Raw genomic sequence first — 19974 nt, forward strand, 5'->3', positions numbered from 1 at the left:
TTTACCAATGGGGATCGCACCACACCTGGAGGACTGCGACACTTGGGGTACAGTCTTTGCTGCACTCTACACCAAAAGACATGGTGTAATGGCGGTAATACCAGACATCCTGAAACAGGTTCAAAATGAATACGGGGCAGAACCTGCTTTAAATCTAGGTATGAAATTACTGAAAGATTTCAAACAGGTCTCAACGATAATATTATCTAATAGTAAAGGTGAAGCAGCATCCGTGGTGATCCGCCAAAAGCTAAGAGAATTTGATGTAACTGAGCAACCATATGAACTAGCCAGAATAATTGAAAAATCCTATGAAGAACTAGGTAAAGACAGTTTGGGTGGTAAACCAGTGAAGCCCCAACTGACTGAAAGTCCTGAAAAAGTCTTTATTAAAAACACTCCTACCCCTCCCAAAAAGAAGTGGGAGAGCACTAAACAAACTTCTAAAGAGAAGCGTTCTCAAACCCGAGGTAGGTCTCCTCAAAAGGAGCCCTCTGAAAGGAGGTATAACCTCAGGAATAGGGATAATTTGAGAAAACCTGATAGATATCAATATACTGATACACGTTCCTCTCGTACCTTTCAGACTTCCTCACAGAAATCGGAAAGAAGAGGACGATCAGAACAGATCAGAACAAAAAGAAGAACGTGTGAAGAACGTGTGAAGTCCAAAGACGATCAACACGTTCTAAAAAATAAGAAAACTCAATTCACCAAAAAGAAGGTAGCAAGTCTAAAAATCAGACATGCCGAGGATCTTGAGGACACAACTCAAGAATGGGGAATGGGCTCAAACGATGTTGGACAGCGCAGCAGAAGTCACCATAGCTCGCAAGAACTTGAAAGATCATCTGGAGACAGTGGACTTGAATGAGTACATCCAAGTTGAAACTACAGATCCCAGGGTTAGTGTCCCACATAAGTTATATGAAGTAACACTCCGGATGGAGGGAGACATAACTAGAAAAATAATAGCACTCTTTTGGGAGAAGCTCTGTCAGGGTTATGACATTCTTTTAGTTGAACAAGACTGGCCAGCTTAATTTGTTAGGGAGTGCCCACATGGCGAAGACATCATTATGCCAGCTTTCTCCACTCATATTCCAATTCATAAAAAATATACCTATGCCAGGAAATGGGCAGTAGCCCAGGCTCCTGCATTATATAAAAATCATATAGGATGGGATGAGGATTCTCCTCAACATAATATCCAGTTAAAAAACACAAAGGCAGTACCCAGGAAGCAAGAAGCTAAAAAACAAGTCAGGGAAATATTAGATCAACTTGAATACCAAGGGGTGATTGAAACATGTACCTCATCCATGAACAATCCTTTATTTCCTGTCTCCAAACCGGACAATACATATCGTCTAGTTTTGGATTACAGACATTTAAACTCTTGTTGCAAAACTTTTGCTGTGCAAAATGCACACAGTGCAGCACTAATGAATAACATTGTGCGTAAAAAGTATAAAACCACATTAGATATTTCTAACTGTTTCTTCTGTCAAAACATTGCACCAGAAAGTAGGTATTTGACCACTTTCTCAATTATCGGGACACAGCGTCAGTTCTGTTGTCTCCCCCGGGGATTCAAGAATAGTCTCAGGTTATTTTCAGCCAGAGTAACAGAGTTACTACAAACCTATGATGATGAGGCATTATCATATGTATATGACATCTATCTAACAGACGATGACTTGGATAGGCACTTGAACAGGGTGATCACTACAATACTTGGCTTCGCCTCTGAAGGGTATAAATTCAATTTAAAAAAGTCGAGAATTGCCCACCTCAATGTCCTTTTTCTAGGATAGGAGTTAGCAAGTGAAGGCAAAAGCCTGGCAGCAAACTTTGTAGAGAAATGTGCGCTGCTCCAACCTCCAAAAACACTGAAAAACTTACAGTCAATTCTAGGTTTCCTAAATTTCAGAAGAACTTACATTCTAAATTACGCAGAAAGGGCTAAACCTCTCTATGAATTAATCAAACCAGATTTCAAACCAATTAATTGGACTCGAAAACAAACAGAAATTTTGTGTTCAGTCCAAAAAGACATGTAGGCAACAAAACATTTGCAAACATGTGTAAACATACGCAACTTAGTGATCCGAATCATCCCAGGAAGATGTGGATACATGTACTTGACCTTTAGTGAAGGAGACAAAGTACCAGTAGCTTACAAATCAGACTTGTACACACAAGCAGAAATGAAATTCACTTCTACAGAAAAAATTCTGACAGCGGTTCAAACTGCAGTAGCAAAAGAGAGAGCCCTCGCACAGGGTAAGCGCACAATGGTCGTTACTCCTGTTTCTGCCTTAGAGTCAGTGACAAAAGCGAGCATTCCAAATGCTAAGGCTTTACATCCGAGATGGATACAATGGGTTAATTCTCTTGCTGCAACAGACGTTGAAAACGTTTTTGAACCATATTTGAAAACAAGAGATTTTTCACAACAAGAATGTCCTCTGCCTACTGAGATTCTGCCTCTAGAGCAGTATGGATGTATCATTTATACTGACAGATCAGCACAACCTGCTATTGGGGGTAAACAAGCTTATAGTGCTGCGTGCGCAATCATTAAAGGTCGCTAGCGCAATGGTAAATTCTGACCTATGGTCACTAATACGTAATCTCTAGAAGATTGTACAGCTCAGCGAGCTGAACTACAAGCATACAAGATGGCGCTTGAAAATACTGATCGCGAATTCCCCGCACTCGTAGTGTGTGATTCATATTACTGCATTCAATCTTATAATGAATACTTGCAGAACTGGATTGAAAACGGTTACAAAGATGCAAAAGGTGGCACAATCAAGCATAAGTTGCTTTGGGAACAAGTAGTTCAGTTACGACAAGAACTACAAAAAGCTCACGTGATCCATACACTGAGTCATCAATGTGATGGCGTTCACGTTGCAGGGAATTCATTGGCTGATGAAGCCGCAAAGGCAGCTGTGCAAACGGCTTCCGTAGCTGCAGTCACTCGTTCAAAAACGAAAATAGACGGCAAAATAATGCTAGCTATCAATGCCACAAGCAAAGGCAGCGGTGCAGCGTTACCTCAAAACTATCCCCTCAAAAACTAATACATGATTGACGCAAACGCCATTCCTTTTGCTCGAATTCCTGGAGTGGGGGATAGAGTAATTCCAAACAGGAAACGTAGAGTAGCTTTGATACACGAATCACATTTGGGAGATGATCTGATACATCAGGGGATCTCTAAATCTATACTAGAATTAAAAGAGATGTACTGGTGGCCAGGGCTGAATGGTCACATTCACACATTTACAATTACTTACCATGACTGCAACAGAGATCACAGCAGGGAACGCTGCCAGATACCTGACTACAGTGTAGCCAGCCCAGTACAGACACCATTGTTAGACAGCATTAGACTTTCTACACGCAAACGTCCCTATGGACAGATGCGGTCCCATAAATATTAGGACAAGATTCCTTTGGATGTGGCCTCAGCGCTCGGCTGACGCTCGAACTGTTATAAAAGATTTGTGAGTCTTTATCGGCACATATGCAGTCGGCACACTACATTCTGACCAGGGTCCTGCGTTTACCTCTCGAGCTTACAAAGAGGCCATGGCCAACATGGGCATTGCATTGCGGTATTCTAGTCCATTCCATCCTGAGGAAAATGTGGTAGTGGAGAGAAGAAACCGGGACATAAACTAATCTATAACAGCTAGTGGACTAGGCTCGAGTGACGGGTGGGTCAAACATCTAATAAGTGTCCAACGTAGTCTTAACAATCTGCCACGAACTTTTCTAGGAGGAATCACTCCATGTGAAATCATTTTTGGAACTAGAATGATTGTGCAGGACCTCGATTGTCACACTTCAGTGGTGGAACAAAAACTCTTTGATATTAAAGATCGTTTGGCTGTTTTGCAGGACTTAAATGAAATAAGACCCAGACAAAGTAACGTACTCCTGAAGCCAACAACCACTGAAGAGAAACCATGCGTCCCAGCAAGACCTGTCTGGATTCCAAAGATTGGGGATCTAGTCAGAGAAAAAATCACGGACAAGAAGGAATTTGGGCCTTCTTACAGACAACCAGTACCTGTCCTAGCCAACAACGGATCAAGAACAGTATTACTGCTGCCCCTTGCTGGTATAAAAGAGAACATGTTTGTGTCCATCGATCTGGTCAAACCACATCATGTGGCCGATCATAAGCAGTAGGCCAAGTGTACTCCAAAGAAGTAGCAGACGCCCGAAACTGGCTACTATCAAAGAGGTTCAAACTGAGAGACTCATTGCCTTTGAAGAATCTGCAGTGCAAAAAGAATGATTATGCAATAAAGCCATAGAACTTGTACCTCTTGAGACCCAAATAACAGTTTGTCAAGAAATGCCTGTCTACAATGAAATAGCAACTGACTATACAAATGTAACAAGTGATCAATTGGTTCCAGCGATTTCACCAAATCCTGATGCAATCCCTACAATTGACAGAACTGCGTCTGGCTAGTTCATTAACTTTGATATGTTTTCCGAGGATCCCAGCGAACCTGAAACGATGCCAGTAAAAAGAACTTTCAAAGATTTAGCAATAGAACTTTTTCATGAACTGGAAAAGACTTATCTGGTTACACCATGGAGTGAACTTTGGATTGTGTTGGGTGTACTTTTTCTTCTACTTTGGTTGACTTTTCTATTAACTTTGGGTATGCTGATAAATGGAAGACATATTAAAAAGAACACAGCAAGTAAGAACATCAACTTACTCCTCAAGCCACACAAATCATCTCATCATGAACAAAGGGACTTGTCATCAGTGAACATCACAGCCGTTCCTATATCCCTGGTGGTATAGCTTGGAACAGAACTGAATATGATATTCTTGGTCCGGTGGAGCTGTTGAAGATTCAACACACTTTCAAGATTTCCTTAAGTGACTTTGTTTCATCTAATACCTTTACTGATGATTGGGACTTCGAGACTGTTAATAATATGATGTCTGACTTAGAAATGTCTGCAAAATTTACAAATCATGAATACTTAGAAGGTTCATCAGATTATGAACAAATATATTGTTTTAATCACTATGGTCATCATTTTGTGCATAAATCTGCAAATCCTAGAAATATATTTACTTATAATCAATGGGAACATTGTCCTACGCCACTAAAGGGTAGCTCAAAAACATTTTATGGCAAACTTCCATACTTTTCAGGGTATAAAGTTTCAAATACGGAATCATTTTACTTTAAAAATATTAATAGGACAGGAAGGAAAAGTATGTTGACAAATACAAAGCAAATTTGTTCTACAGCCTTCTATGCTCAGCTGTCCACATTAGGTTTTGACTTTTGGAAAGACACCATTGAGACAAAAACTTTCTGGGGCACAAAAGATTGGCAGGTGCAGGGGTTAGAAGCTTTATTTAGAGCCTGCATCATCCCAGAGCTAATAATGTTTTTGAATGACACTGTTCAGCAGACACCTTGTCTTAGGTTAGCCAAGATAAAAGATTTAAACAAACTGTCCATACCTACACCTACACCTGATAGCAGTATTACTTCAGAGGGGTAGGTCGACGTACATACTATTTTGCTTCACAACAGAACAGATCCTGATTGGAAAAAATGGTTAATCTGGCCCACAGACACAAACAGCTGTCAAGATAGATTCCTGAATAAGATACAAGGGTTAACATACACTAGGCCAGATCCAATATATGTTCAAAGACAGCATCCAGGGATAGTAACATCATACAGTGTAGGGAAACTGTGCCTTGAGTGGCTACACAAGTCTACATTGAAGGAAGTAAAACAACACTTATCTTTACTTAAAGATGGGGCTGATCTGAGTGACTTCTTGCAAGGACCTAAAAAAATGCATCATAAACGTTTTATATACGCTGGTACCTATGCCCTTTATAATGAAGCATGGAAGATTACGCAAGCAGAGACTGCAGAAGGATTACGAGAAATTGATCGTATTAATTTAAAGAAATCTCCCTCTGTAGTTGACAATGGGATAACAACTCTATCATCCAGGATATATTATTTGGACAGCAAAGTATCCTCTGCCATAGACATAATGGTAAGGAACAGGACTTGGTCATGTTGCAACATGGTCAGTCGCAATTACATTCTATCATGCTATTAGGCTGGATGTTATAAAACCTTCATTTCAGGCTATGTGCCTTGGCGTTTAATCAACACAACGTCACTGTTTTCTGAATTTAATCTCACAGATAAACAAATCAAATTGACGCGGAGGGGAGCAGACTATGTGGTGCTGAGCATTGAAAAATTGGAAAGATTACCATTTGCAGTTGCTGAAAAACCAGCCATTGAATGGATAATACACGGTACAATCACTCTGCCTGTTACAATTTTCCATATTCAGTATTGCTTAAAACGTATACCAGCAGGCCTATATGAAAGGTTGGGTAAAGAATACATCAAGACATCCTGGGAATTACCTTACACACACAGATGTTGGAGTGGGGGGAAAGAAGTGTTTCTTAGTGGCAATAATTGTGAAAACGCACAATGCGGTTCTCTCCTATGTCAGGGTATAAACTTACACGGGGCCTGCAATGGTTCCTCTAACAATTTATCCTGCCACCTGCAAGGTTCACCAGCTGCAGTGATTGATCCAATTTTTAAGCAACTTTCTAATGGAAGTTACATCATGTTGAATGATCACAGCTGCTGTGGCATGTTGCCAGGTTTTGCCTATCTCGTAACTGTGTCAGCCAGGGTCACTTGTTTTATGCAAGTATTGTTTCCAAAAACCAAGACAGACCGGGAGTCGTTGTTATGGCCTTCACTGAACATCTCTTCTATACGAATTGATACTTTGAGCAGATTGAAAGCCATTCTTTTACAAAAAAACTGTTTGGTGGAATGCCTCTTGTTTTGGGAGTCGCAGCAGGGATACTATTTTTGCTCCTTTTGCTCCGATATGGCAAGCCAAATCACAAGCGATACCCAGTTCACCATGATGATGAAGTGTCGTGAGCACATAGTCCACATTTTGGGATTAACTCATTTAAGAGAATTAAATACCACATGGTTTATGTCATTCAGACCAATTTGGCAAGATTGCATCTTACCTGTTCTACGATGCCTGCTATGTGGAGAAGAATGCATGTTAGACATCTGTCTCACACTCCCATCAGTCATGCTAACGGATGTTGATGCTTTGCTGGACCCGGTAAAGGCCCATGCGCAGTGTTGTCCCCAGTGGCTACCAATTCTGATGACGGCATTCATTGCAATCTCACAGACGCAAAATGCTGACGGTGAGGTATGAGAGGAAAGCGGCACACAGGTACCATCCAATTCGAACATTGCTAAAACGACCAACGCTGACGGCGATACTTCGCATCTTTGTGCAATTGATCTTCTTAACGAGGTAATCCAACTTTCACCTGCAATGGTAGACAAATTATTTTCAGACTTAGGAGATTTGATGTTTTCTCCAAGCAATAACACTGACTTTTGAATTGGCACACAGTGTTCTGAGAGACTCTGAATTAGACCTTCATTTCTCAAAACAAATTTCTAACTTTGGAACTCTATTTTTCCTATGATCCAGCTTTTGTTTTTCCAAATTTGTATTTTTTTATTGTTTTGGCACAAAGTAAGCTGCTCATAGTAGAACTATTCATAGTGAACTAGGATTCTTTGAAAAACTTCCAAGAGACAATATTTGACCTTGTCCACATTCAAACTGTTTAGCAATGGAATGGTCTTGACTTTTTCTTCTATACTTAAGAGCCATTTCATAAATGTATTTTAATGATTCATTCGGATAGCATTTTCAAATGTCATCTATATGCTTTGAATGAAGCAATCCTTTAAATGCGTACAGCACAAATGCTTTTCGTGTACAACCAGTGCCAATGCATCTTTATGTATTTTGGGTGGGTTTTGACGCATCATGTTTAGAGATGTTTTAATGTGTTTAGAACTCAATAATGTCATACATAATAAAGTGGAGTGGGTGTTGTGTGGCATTGTAGGCTCTGAGTGAATTCTCCTGAGTCATGCCCTTATATAGGTACAATCCACATTGCCCTTATATAGGCATAGAAATCAATCCCTTATTTAGACATAGCCAATGCAGACCAAATACAGGCATGGCTACTTCCACCCATACCAAATGTCACAACGATTTCTTGGAAAATCGGCTTAAGCAGTTAGGGAACTTCTCCTTGCTTGAATATTGATTTGTCGAAGAACTCATGTACTTTGCAAAGAACAACTATTCCCTAGGGGCTCTTGCCTGACGTTATTATGCCCGACTTTACGTCAATCTATAGCATTCCTAAACACCTTCAAGGTATAAATATACCTTCACTTGCTATGGCAAACTACGGTGGTTCGGGGCAGTTCGACTACCTACCTGCCCGACGCAGCTCGCTACAGCAAGTGCTGAAGGAAGCCGACCCCCCAGCTGACGCACTGATCAAGAGACTGCCTTTCTCTCGCCAAGAATCCAGCTCAAGTGTTTCCAAGCTCCCCATGCGGGGTTTGGGAAATCGAGTGCTGAGACAGAGATACCAGACCTCCTTCATTCTAAACCAAGGTATGAAGCTGATTCGAACCTAGAGAAACCTTTGGTAGATTCTTGGCAAAAACAACTAAACCTATGCTACACAATACTTACTTCTTCACGCATACTAGACTTAGGTTAGGTACATTGGGGTAGGCGTATTTAGAAGCACCAGTTGAGTATTTTAGTCAATGGTATTTTTTATAATACTCTTCTCGCTGTATGCATTATAGTTTGCGGTCTGCTTAATGATTGTAGCAGTTCACTTCGCTTGTATGAGAAAGAAGACTGTTCAATAAACCTTTTTATTGAAAACGTCGGCTCTCTGTGTCTCTCCAAACTCTGTTGAAACGAAGCATGCACAACTGACTGAGTGAAATAATTATCTATTGTTTCAGCGACTCTAAAGATATATTTCTTATTCTTGGGAAACAAAGTTGTCATGTTTATCCAGTTGTCAGAAACTAATCCCTTCTTGTAAATTCAAAAAAGTTTCTAGAGATCCCTGAGCTAGCTGGCACTCACTATTACGTTTAGTATATTCGAAAGAGACCTAGTTGACCTCAGTCCTACGTCTAATCTGTAGGATATAGTATTCCAATGCGCAGAGCCTATTGGGAATACAGGAACTATACTACAGTGCCTCTCTGCCCGTTCTGCCTTCTGTTCTTACCCGCCCCTGTATTTATGTGTTCTGTATTTTGCCTCTGTGCCACTTGTTTTTCCTGTATTTCTCTGCCCTTTTGCCTTCTGTGCCACTCATTTTCCATCGTATTTGTGCCCCTTTTGCCTTCTGTTTCACTCGTTTTTTGTGCCTGTCTGCCTTCTGTGCCACTCGTTTTCCCCTCGTTTTTGTGCCCCTTTTGCCCCCGCCTCCCAGCTACTCCTCCCTCCCTCATCTTTGCCTGGACCGCTCCCAGCTCCAGAACCCCTGGCCGCCGCACCCGCCACGATGACCGCTGCCACTACGAAGCTCTCAATGCTCTCAACTCCGGACGGAGCCACATCTGCTTCAAGGCCACCCAGAAACACGCACAAGGCCCAGAACTGCAGAAACACCAGCCTCGGAGCCGACAAACCACCTGCCAAGAAAGACCCCAACCACCTCCGATACATACTACTGAACACCCTCTCTGCACGCAAGCATGCAGTCGAGCTCTGGGACCTGCTCCACACAACATCCCCAGACGTCGCCTTCCTGACAGATACCTGGTTTAACGACTCCTCCGCACCCGACATCGCCTTGGACATCCTAGACGGCTACAAGATCACCCGCAGAGACCGCACCAACGGAGTCGGAGGAGGAATCGCCATCATCCACAAGAACAGCAGCAGGGTCTCGACTAGCACCGACGATGCACTCAGCACCGCCGAACACATGCATTTCCAGATCCACACAGACCCTAACTCCACCCTCAGAGGCACCCTCATCTACCGACCCCTCGGACCCCGTCCCCAGTTCAGCGACTCCATCGCCGACTTGATCAGCACGCACGCCCTGACCTCCACCGACTACATCCTCCTTGGAGACCTGAACTTTCACCTTGAGAACAACAATGACAATAACTTCACAACCGTGATCGATAACCTCGCCAAACTAGGACTGAAGCAACTCGTCACAACACCCACCAACTCAGCCGGCCACACGCTCGACCCCGTCTTCTCCACAAGCCTGCACGTCTCCGTCAGCCATACCACCGAATTCCTCTGGACTGACCACTGCTGCATCCACTTCGCCCAACACCCAACACCCGCACCCAACAGATCCCCCGCTGCTGCTGGAGCAAAATCACCGAAGACAAACTACATGCAAACCTCGCTCTCATCCCACCCACCGAACCCTCCAACACCGATGACGCTGCCCATAGCCTCAGACGCTGGATCGAGGACTGCGCCAACACCCTCGCCTCACTGGAAACTAGAGAAGAAATGGCACAGTGAACAAACTCCGGACAGCCACGCAGCACACAAGGATGCTATCCGCAACCACCACCACCTCATCAGGGCGGCCAAGAGGACCTCCTTCAAAGACCGCCTCGACAACAACGCATGCAATAGCAAGGAGCTCTTTAACATCGTGAAGGAACTCTCCAACCCCAACGACATCCCGCCGTCGCAAGCCCTGTGCAAATCCCTCGCCACCTTCTTCCACCGCAAGATAGCAGACATCCATGACAGCTTCTACACCCAGACAGCCCCTACAGACAGCAACACAACAGACCCTCCGCACACCATCGACCATGACCCCCTGCTAGCCTGGGACAGCGTTAGCATCGTTGACACCATCAAGACCATGCGCACTATCCACTCCGGCTCTCCATCAGCACCACGTCTTCAACAGAGCAAGTAGCTCCATCGCACCCCACCTGCGCAACGTCATCAATCTCTCCCTGGAAACCCCGACCTTCCCAGAGATCTGGAAACATGCCGAGATCAAAGCCCTACTCAAAAAACCTAAGGCAGACCCAAGAGACTTCAAGAACTTCCGGCCCATCTCTCTGCTCCCCTTCCCGGCCAAGGTCATCGAGAAAACCGTCAACAGATAGCTAACCTGATACCTCGAAGAAAACAGATTCCTGGACCATTCCCAGTCAGGGTTCCGCAGCAACCACAGCACAGAGACTGCCCTCATCGCCGCCAACCATGACATCAGGACCCTACTGGACAATGGTGAGACTGCAGCACTCATCCTCCTTGACCTCTCTGCCGCCTTCGATACCGTCTGCCACTGTACACTACGCGCACGCCTCCATGCTGTAGGGATCCGAGACAAGGCTCTGGATTGGACCACCTACTTCCTCTCCGGCAGAACCCACAGCGTCCGCCTCCCTCCATTCTGTTCCAAAGCCTAAGAGATCATGTGCGGCGTACCCCAGGGATCCTCCGTCAGCCCGACGCTGTTCAACATTTACACGGCCCCGCTCACACACGTAGCCCGCACAACCTCAACATAATCTCCTACACTGACGACACTCAGCTTATCCTCTCCCTCACCAAGGACATCACCGCCAAAGCCAACCTCCACGAAGGAATGAAGGCCGTCGGAGACTGGATGAAGACCAGCCGTCTGAAGCTGAACTTGGACAAGACGGAGGTCCTCATCCTCGGCTCCAACCCTTCAGCCTGGGACGACTCCTGGTGGCCGACGGCACTGGGGTCAGCCCCAACACCCACCGACCATGCACGCAACCTGGGAATCATCCTCGGCTCTACACTCTCAATGACCAAGCAAGTCAACGCCGTCTCCTCCTCCTGCTTCAACACCCTCCGCACGGTCCGCAAGATCTACAGATGGATCCCAACAGATACAAGAAAGACAGTCACCCAGGTCCTCGTCAGCAGCAGACTCGACTACGCGAGAGCCCTGACCAAGCTCATCAAACGACTACAACACATCCAAAACGCCTCGGCACAACTGATCCTCGACATACCTTGCCACGGCCACATCATCCCCCACATGAGAAGCCTGCACTGGCTCCCCGTCAAGAAGAGGATATCCTTCAAGCTCCTCACCCACGTACACAAGGCACTCCACAAGACCGGCCCAGCCTACCTCAACAGACGGCTCTCCTTCTACATCCCTAACCGCCAGCTACACTCCGCCGACCTCTCACTCGCCAACATCCCATGCATCCGATGAACAACCACCGGTGGAGATTCTTCTCCCACCTCGCCGCCAAGACAAGGAACACCCTCCCGCTGAGCCTACAACAGACCCAAGACCTGCTGACCTTCAGGAGGATACTTAAGACCTGGCTGTTCAATCAGTAGCGCCCCCCCCCCCCAGCGCCTTGAGACCCTTGTGGGTATGTAGTGCACTTTACAAATAATTTAATTGATTGATTGATTGAAGGAATATGCCCCAACCACCACACATGCCACAACAGTGACCTTGGCTTAATGGCCATTTATTCACATACTGGCACAGACACACAGTGGATGCGCCACTAGCTTGTAAATGCAAGCCTGTCTATACCCATCTGTGCACTGGCCAAACACAGAGCCATAAATGCCATTTTCATGACTCACTCCTTTCTGGTAAGCTGGAAGCTAATCCTTTCTGTGTGGTTGTTCCTCTTACCTTGATAAAGCCTGCCTAACTCGGCCATCTTCCTCTTGTTTATGAGTTCTTAATTGGTTGACCATATTCTGAAGCAGGCAGGCTCACATAGGATAAATCCTGATTATGTTAATGTTCTTCCCTTGGGTTTTTTCTATCCCCCCAAAAATTTCGAAGGGTATGGGGAATGCAAGGAAATTACTCAGTTAGCTCCCCTTGCTGGGCCCATTGAGCTGACTAATAGGTATGAGGCATTAAGTGGCTTAAATACGAATGATTGACTCTGTGCTGCGGAGACCCTAGACCCAGGATCAACCAGCTCGGTTGATGATCGTAAACTGCGCTCATCCACAGAACTGGATTTTCATGATCGATTTCGCACCCAAATGATAGACAAGACTACTCTCTCTCCTGATAGATTTCAAATTTCTCAACCAAATGAGGTGGTTCCTGAAAGAGCTAACCATGAGGTGCATTTTGTAGGAGACGGGTCTTTTGATGAAATGGCCGTTCAGACCTTAAGGTCCACAGAGGTGTATGGAGTTACTAACTCAGCGACATTAAATTGGGGGGTTGTTGAAGCTTGTAACTCTAAGAAGTATAGAGCCAGCTTGAATAAGAATAAGATTGCGTTTCTATCTTGGAACATTGCGGAGTTGCACTCAAAAAGGGGGGACCGAAACTGGGAGGCTACGCTATCTCCTTTTCATATAATTGCACTGCAGGAAACCTGGGACTCCGAAGAAGGTTATCATCTGGACGGTTACCAATCATTTAAAAAATTTGCAATACCGTCACCAATGGGGAGATCCAGGGGGGGGGGGCTGTTGCTATTTTTTAGCCTTAAATTACTGTATAGAGCTGAGTTAGTGGTGTCAAGCTCCCCAAATATTTTGGCAGTCAGATTGGAGGGTGAAGACTTGCCCAAATTTCTGGTGGTAAACTTTTATAATCCCTTCACCAGGACTGATGAAATGGAACATTTGAGAGCACTGTCAGTATTTCTGGAGGATTATAATACGGGTAACGAGGTACATTATAATCTTATAATTCTTGGCGATTTTAATAGTCATGTTTGTCCCCTTAAATGTCTGCAGAATGTTGATTATGAAGTTGACCCATGGGGTGGTACTCATTTTGAGCACACCAGAAGCGGGATGTATCTTGAGAGTCTTTTATCTGAGTTTTATTTGGTTGCCCTATCACAAGGGGACGTTTTGTGTCCTGTCCCGACTTTTGTTGGTCAAGGTCACCAGTCCATTGTGGACTATATCTCTGATGGATAGCATAGGTTCGTTCAGTGTAATACAAAATGGATTTCGTGATCATAATCCCCTTAGTTTGGATATCAATACCAGGGCTTTTAAAGGGGAAAATGCGCTGGCTCCTATTAAAAATTCTAATATAGTTTCCATATGTCAGGGGAGGAGAATAAGGTGGGAAGCGGTTACCCCTATGGATTATTCACTGCTCATGGAGAGTTAAGTATACTTTCTTCCTTTCTCCCCTATTGTAACTATTTTATATGCTAATTTTTTGATCTAACAATTTATTCTTCAGATTTACCTTGTTTAGGTAAGTAACCTATTCACTGCGACTGTTACAAATGTTTTAAATCTTTTTTGTACTACCCCTTTCGGGTAAATTTACTTAGTGAATTCTTAATCCTTCCAATTTATGGTTGGATCTTTCCTTACATCTCTTCTACCCTCTCTTTACTATCCGCTGCGTTTTGATTGCGCGGAGGGTGTTTTTTATTTTATATATCTTTGCCCTTATTGTGTTATCGAGTTCTGACTCTCCCCTTGACTTCAACTTTTTTCGGCTTCTGTATGTAATTGAAACTTTTTGTATGCCTCTTATCCCCTCCGTGGTGAGTATTGCTTTTTTGGGGCATCTATTGAAAAATAATAACCAGAACGCTTACCGGTAAGCCGCACTTCGGAGCACGAGCGTTCGAGCAACTCTGACGCTTCTTCCGGCTCCTTAATGACCCTCTCACAGAGATGAGCGGCTGAGGGACCAACGACGCGCAAGTTCTGTGACCCGCTTGCAAAAATGAGCGGGTCGATGACCTTCATTGCGCAAATTTGAGCCTGTTAAGGGCGGAAATTCGAGGCTTTGACAGCTCGCGCTGTGCGTTTCCTTGCCAACGCACAGCGCAGAGCTGCATCTTTTCACTTAACGGTCGCGCATTGAAAAACACTCGTTTTTCCTTCGTGAATTACCGAATTATAGGTATTTTATATTTAAGCTTTTATTGAAAGCTTACCTATCGACAAATCTCACCTTTTAAGGTATATATATATATTTTTATCTTTTTCATTTGGAATATACTTTCAATGGCCGAAAAAATTAATGAAGCTTGTGAGGCCCCTCTCACCGAGAATTCCCTGATGAGCCTTCTTGAAAAACAACTTAAATCCTCCCTAAAGGAGGCAGTTGAGGCGGCATTATCAAAAAGACAGAGAAAAATTCCTCAAGAGGACTCAGCTTCTTCAGATGGGGAAGAGCCTCTTCCCTCAAAAGGCGGCAAGGTCTTAAGAAAGACCAAGCATCTTGAAAATACTGGTAACCCTCGCGGTACAAATGAGCAAGGTGTCCCAAGCGGCACAAATAGATCGGGCGTCCTCAATGGCGCAAAGACTACAGGTGTCCTACAGGGCACAACTAGACATGGTGTCCTTTGCGGCACTAGAGACGTCAACCTTCTTGATGATGACGAATATTTGTCCCCTACTGATGATTTTGTTGCTGATGAGTACATTTTTGATCCTTCAGAAAAACTTGATGATTTATTGGGTGATGATTTGATCCAACCCTCCACCTCATGCTCTATTAAAGATCCCTCTGGGGTGGAGATGTTTAACCCTTCGAATATTACTCACCCTAGAGGTTCTGATTGGTGGCCCCTTGACCACGTAGCCAAATTTATTAAACTTTGGATCAGGAAACCCCTTGAGAGAGACTCACGGAACCTAATGAAATCGGAATGCCCTAGACCCTACCTCGACAATAAAGCAGGCTTGACACCTATACTAGATCCTGAGTTATTGACCTTTCTTTTTAAAACTGGGAGAGTCCCTCGTAAAGGTATTGAACGCTGTCTTAAACAGTGTCAAGATAAACTGTTAGACACGTTAGGTCCTCTAGCGAGAATTCTAGATCTTGCGGAGGAATCCTCTATTAATGGTACTCCGGTTTATACCGAACTCTTGAGAGGTTGGCGTCAACGTGCCTTATGCCTCCTTGGTAATGCCAAAGCTAGCCTCACATCTGAAAGACGTAGAGGAATCTTGATTCGAATGAACCCCAAGTTGGGGGACCTAGCTAATAAAGAAGTCGAAGGAGACCCTAATGGACTCCTCTTCTGAGATTCTTTTATTAAGCTTCTTGGTAAATACGTATCTACCTTCTCTGCTTTTAGCAGAGCTCAAAGTAACATGAGAAGGATGTTTGGAGGTAGACACATTTTTGGAAGGGCTGACAGAGGAGGGCCATCTGTCAGCCAAGGATACAACAGGTCCTTTTATCAGAACCAACGTGGAAGATACTTCAGAGGGAACAATTCCTTTTTCCCTCAGAGAGGACGCAACTACCGCAATCGAGGAGGTGGAAACAACCGTGCCAAATTCCAAAGTCAAGGAAATCATCAAGGTAAAAACCTCTCCTTTTGGTTCTTTCCTCCCAAAGGTAGGGGGAAGACTTGCTTCCTTCAGCCAAAACTGGCTATCAATAACAAACGATGCATGGGTTCTAGAAACAGTGAAAGGTTTCAAAATAGATTTTTTTTCTACTCCTCACCAGACCTCACCCCCCAGAGAATTAATTTTAGACCAAGATCAATCAGCCCTAGTAGACGAGGAGGTTCGTCAAATGCTGGAAAAAGGGGCAATTTTCATTGTATCCAAGGCTGGCCCCGGCTTTGTGAGCACAATTTTTCTGGTAAAGAAAAAAGACAAAGATTGGCGTCCCGTAATAAATCTAAGGCTTTTGAACTCCTTCCTTGTGTACAGACACTTCAAGATGGAAGGTATCCATCTTTTGAGAGATATTCTCCAGGAGAAAGATTGGCTCATAAAGCTAGACCTGAAAGACGCTTACTTTACTATCCCTATGGATACGGAATCTCAAAAATATCTGAGGTTTGTATGGAAAGGTGTAACCTACCAATTTCGATGTCTTCCTTTTGGCCTTTCTTCAGCTCCTTGGTGTTTCACCAAGATACTGAGACCGGTTGTTGCATCTCTAAGGAGAAGAGGAGTTCGTTTGATTATATATCTAGACGATATCTTATTAATGTCCCAGAATCAGGAGGAACTCCTTCTCCATATGAGGTGGACTGTGGATCTTCTGGAGTCTTTAGGCTTCATTATCAATGTAGAAAAATCAGTCATGACTCCTTCGCAAAATCTAGAATTTCTAGGTTTTCAAGTAAACACGTCCTTGGCCCAACTCCAACTTCCTTTAAAGAAATTGGCAAAAATAAAGAAGGAGGTCTCCTATGTTTTATCAAAAGATTTAGTGAGTTTAAGGGAATTAGCAAGAGTAGTGGGTCTCTTGTCGTCATCCATCCAAGCGATCTCTCCAGGACCGCTTCACTACAGAGCCCTTCAGAGGTTGAAATCCACGGGCCTGAAGAAAGGTCTTTGGTATTCAGACCACATTCCCTTATCTCCGGAAGCTCGAGCCGATCTTCTTTGGTGGCGGAACAACCTAGACAGTTGGAATGGAAAAGCCATATTCGGGAATACGCCGGACCACATTTTGGAATCCGACGCGAGCAATTTTGGCTGAGGTGCCAGATTGGGAAATTTGGAAACAGGTGGAAAATGGTCCCAAGAGGAACTATCTTTACACATAAATTGTTTAGAGATGATGGCGAGCCTGAATGCTCTTATGAGTTTCAAATCAATTTTAAAGAACAGTGTAGTCTTGATCAAATTATACAATTTTACAGCCGCCTCCTACATCAACCGTTTGGGAGGAGCGAAGTCTATTCTATTGGCAGATCTAGCCAAGAAAATTTGGTATTTCTGCTGGAACCAGAAAATTACGTTGAGAGCAGAATTCCTTCTGGGCCATCTAAATAACAGGGCAGATTGGAACTCAAGGTTCCTGAGAGACGCAAGCGATTGGAAGTTGCATCCTCTGATTTTCAAGAAAATTCGGGACTTATGGGGTCCATTCGAAGTAGATCTCTTTGCCAGCAGACTCACCTTTAAAATAGATCGTTATTTCAGTTGGAGACCAGACCCATTTGCATTGGCAGAGGACGCTCTTCTCCAACCTTGGAACACTCTCAGTTGTTATGCCTTCCCTCCTTTCGCTCTAATCCAGAGAGTTCTTCTGAAAGTTCGTTCAGAACGATGCCGGGTTGTTCTGATTACTCCCTTTTGGAATTCCCAAATTTGGTTCCCAGGTGTGTTGGAATTGGCGATGGAAGTTCCTCCTTTTATTCCAGGGAATTTGGATCTCCTTCTGGGTCTAGAAGGAGACTTTCATCCTCTTCTCTTGGAAGGAAACATGAACCTTCTTGTCTGGAAGATTTCAGGGGTTCTACAAGATACTCAGGCCTTTCAGGGCAGGCTAAGAGCCTTTTGGATGAATCATGGGCTCCCGGAACAAGGAGAAGATATACCAGTGCTTGGAAAAGATGGTGTAGTTGGTGCATGGAACGGAATTTGGATTCCGTGGAGGCACCTGTAGTGGATGTTGCTAACTTTTTAGAGGACCTTTTTAATTCAGGCCTTTGTTATAGAACAGTTAATTGCTACAGATCAGCAATTTCTGCAGGTCATTCCTTGTTAAACAACTTTTCTATTGGTATCGATCCTTTGATTCGTAGGGTAATGAAAGGTATAAGTCTGAAACGTCCTCCTAAACCCAAATATAGTTCCATGTGGAACGTTAATGTTATTTTTGACCTTTTTTCATCCTGGCCGGACAATTGTTTCCTTACAAGAAAACAGTTGTCCATTAAACTCTTTCAGGAGAGTATCTGATGTTAAAGCTTTAGAAATATGTAATAGATTTTATTCTTCTGATGGAGTATTATTCGAGATATGGAAGAGAACCAAGACCATGTCTGAGAACATATTTTACCCTTATTTTTTAGATTCTCCAAAACTGTGTGTCGTAAGTTGTATGAAAGCATATGATCAGAAAATGAGTATTTTTAGACCTTGTAATGAGAATCAATTGTTAATTTCTTTTATCAAACCTTATAAGGCGGTCTCTTCCGCGACAATTGCCAGGTGGGTAAGGACTGTTATGTTTGAGGCTGGAATAGATTTATCTAAGTTTGGCGCACACTCCTCTCGTGGCACCATGGCGAGCAAAGTATTTTGGGGTGGGGGATCCCTTTCTGATATCCTGAAAGCAGCAGATTGGTCTAATGCCTCAACGTTTGTTAAATTTTACCTTAAACCTGTCGAACATGTAAGCAATGTTGCATTGAGAAGCTTTGAACTTGCATAATGTAGCCTCCGGTCTTGTAATGAAATGACGATTCTCCAATTAGCGTGCAGAGAGAATCTTGATTTCATTAAAGACAACGGAGGCTGACATTATCCCTCCCACCACTCCCTGGTGGATGTTTTATTTAATATATCTTATATATCTTTGATTGTTTGATTAATATGTCTTTTGCATTTATTCTTTTCTACCTTCCAAGACAAGTTTTACTCCTTTTGCTTTTTTCCTTTTCAGATTCGGCTTCTTTATAAATCTTTTATTTTGATGGAAGATCTTGAAACTACAGCCCTTTCCTTCGCAGCTCTAAGAGGAAGTTACTTGGTTGCTATGGCACTTGTCTTGCTCTGTGGAATGTTTTGTTTATGATGTAATTGTTACACTTTAAAGGGCTGCATATCTTGGGCAGCAATAAAAGTTATTGCATAATGTCAGCCTCCGTTGTCTTTAATGAAATCAAGATTCTCTCTGCATGCTAATTGGAGAATGGTCATTTTTTAGAGGATCTGTATAGGTGTAATGTGGAGGAACTGAATGTATGTACAGGAGTAAATTCAGACCCAATTGAAATTCTGGGTGCTTTTAATCGTATAACAACTCATGTAGCAGAAAAGCTAAGTAGGAAAAGCAAACACAGAAAGAAAAAATTGGAAAGTTGGTTTGATCAGGCTTGCAGTAGCACGCATGTAGCTCTGTTAGAGGCTCTGAAAGAGTCTGATGGGGACCCACATAGGATTGCTGTAGCTAGAAGGGACTATAAAAATGCCACCAAACAGAGAAAGAAAGAGGTAAAAAATATGGCATGGGGAGTACTAACCAAATCGAGTGTTCTAAAAAGCAGCACTCAATTTTGGAAAGTGATAAACAGTCCATTGTTTAATGAGACAGATAATACAAAC

At 43.5% G+C, this 19974-nt stretch overlaps 1 long non-coding RNA gene across 3 annotated transcripts in view; it reads left to right on the top strand.

Annotated features, from left to right (window-relative positions):
• Positions 1-19498, top strand: part of LOC144819584 (uncharacterized) — a 353768-nt gene extending 334270 nt beyond the window's left edge. For all 3 annotated transcript variants that reach the window (XR_013607454.1, XR_013607453.1, XR_013607455.1), the window contains one exon: positions 19313-19498. This is a non-coding gene — a long non-coding RNA (uncharacterized LOC144819584). The remainder of the gene's footprint in view (positions 1-19312) is intronic.
• Positions 19499-19974: the final 476 nt, after the last annotated feature.

The sequence above is a fragment of the Lissotriton helveticus genome, chromosome 2_1, assembly GCF_964261635.1.
Source record: "Lissotriton helveticus chromosome 2_1, aLisHel1.1, whole genome shotgun sequence".
Taxonomy (NCBI): Eukaryota; Metazoa; Chordata; class Amphibia; order Caudata; family Salamandridae; genus Lissotriton; species Lissotriton helveticus.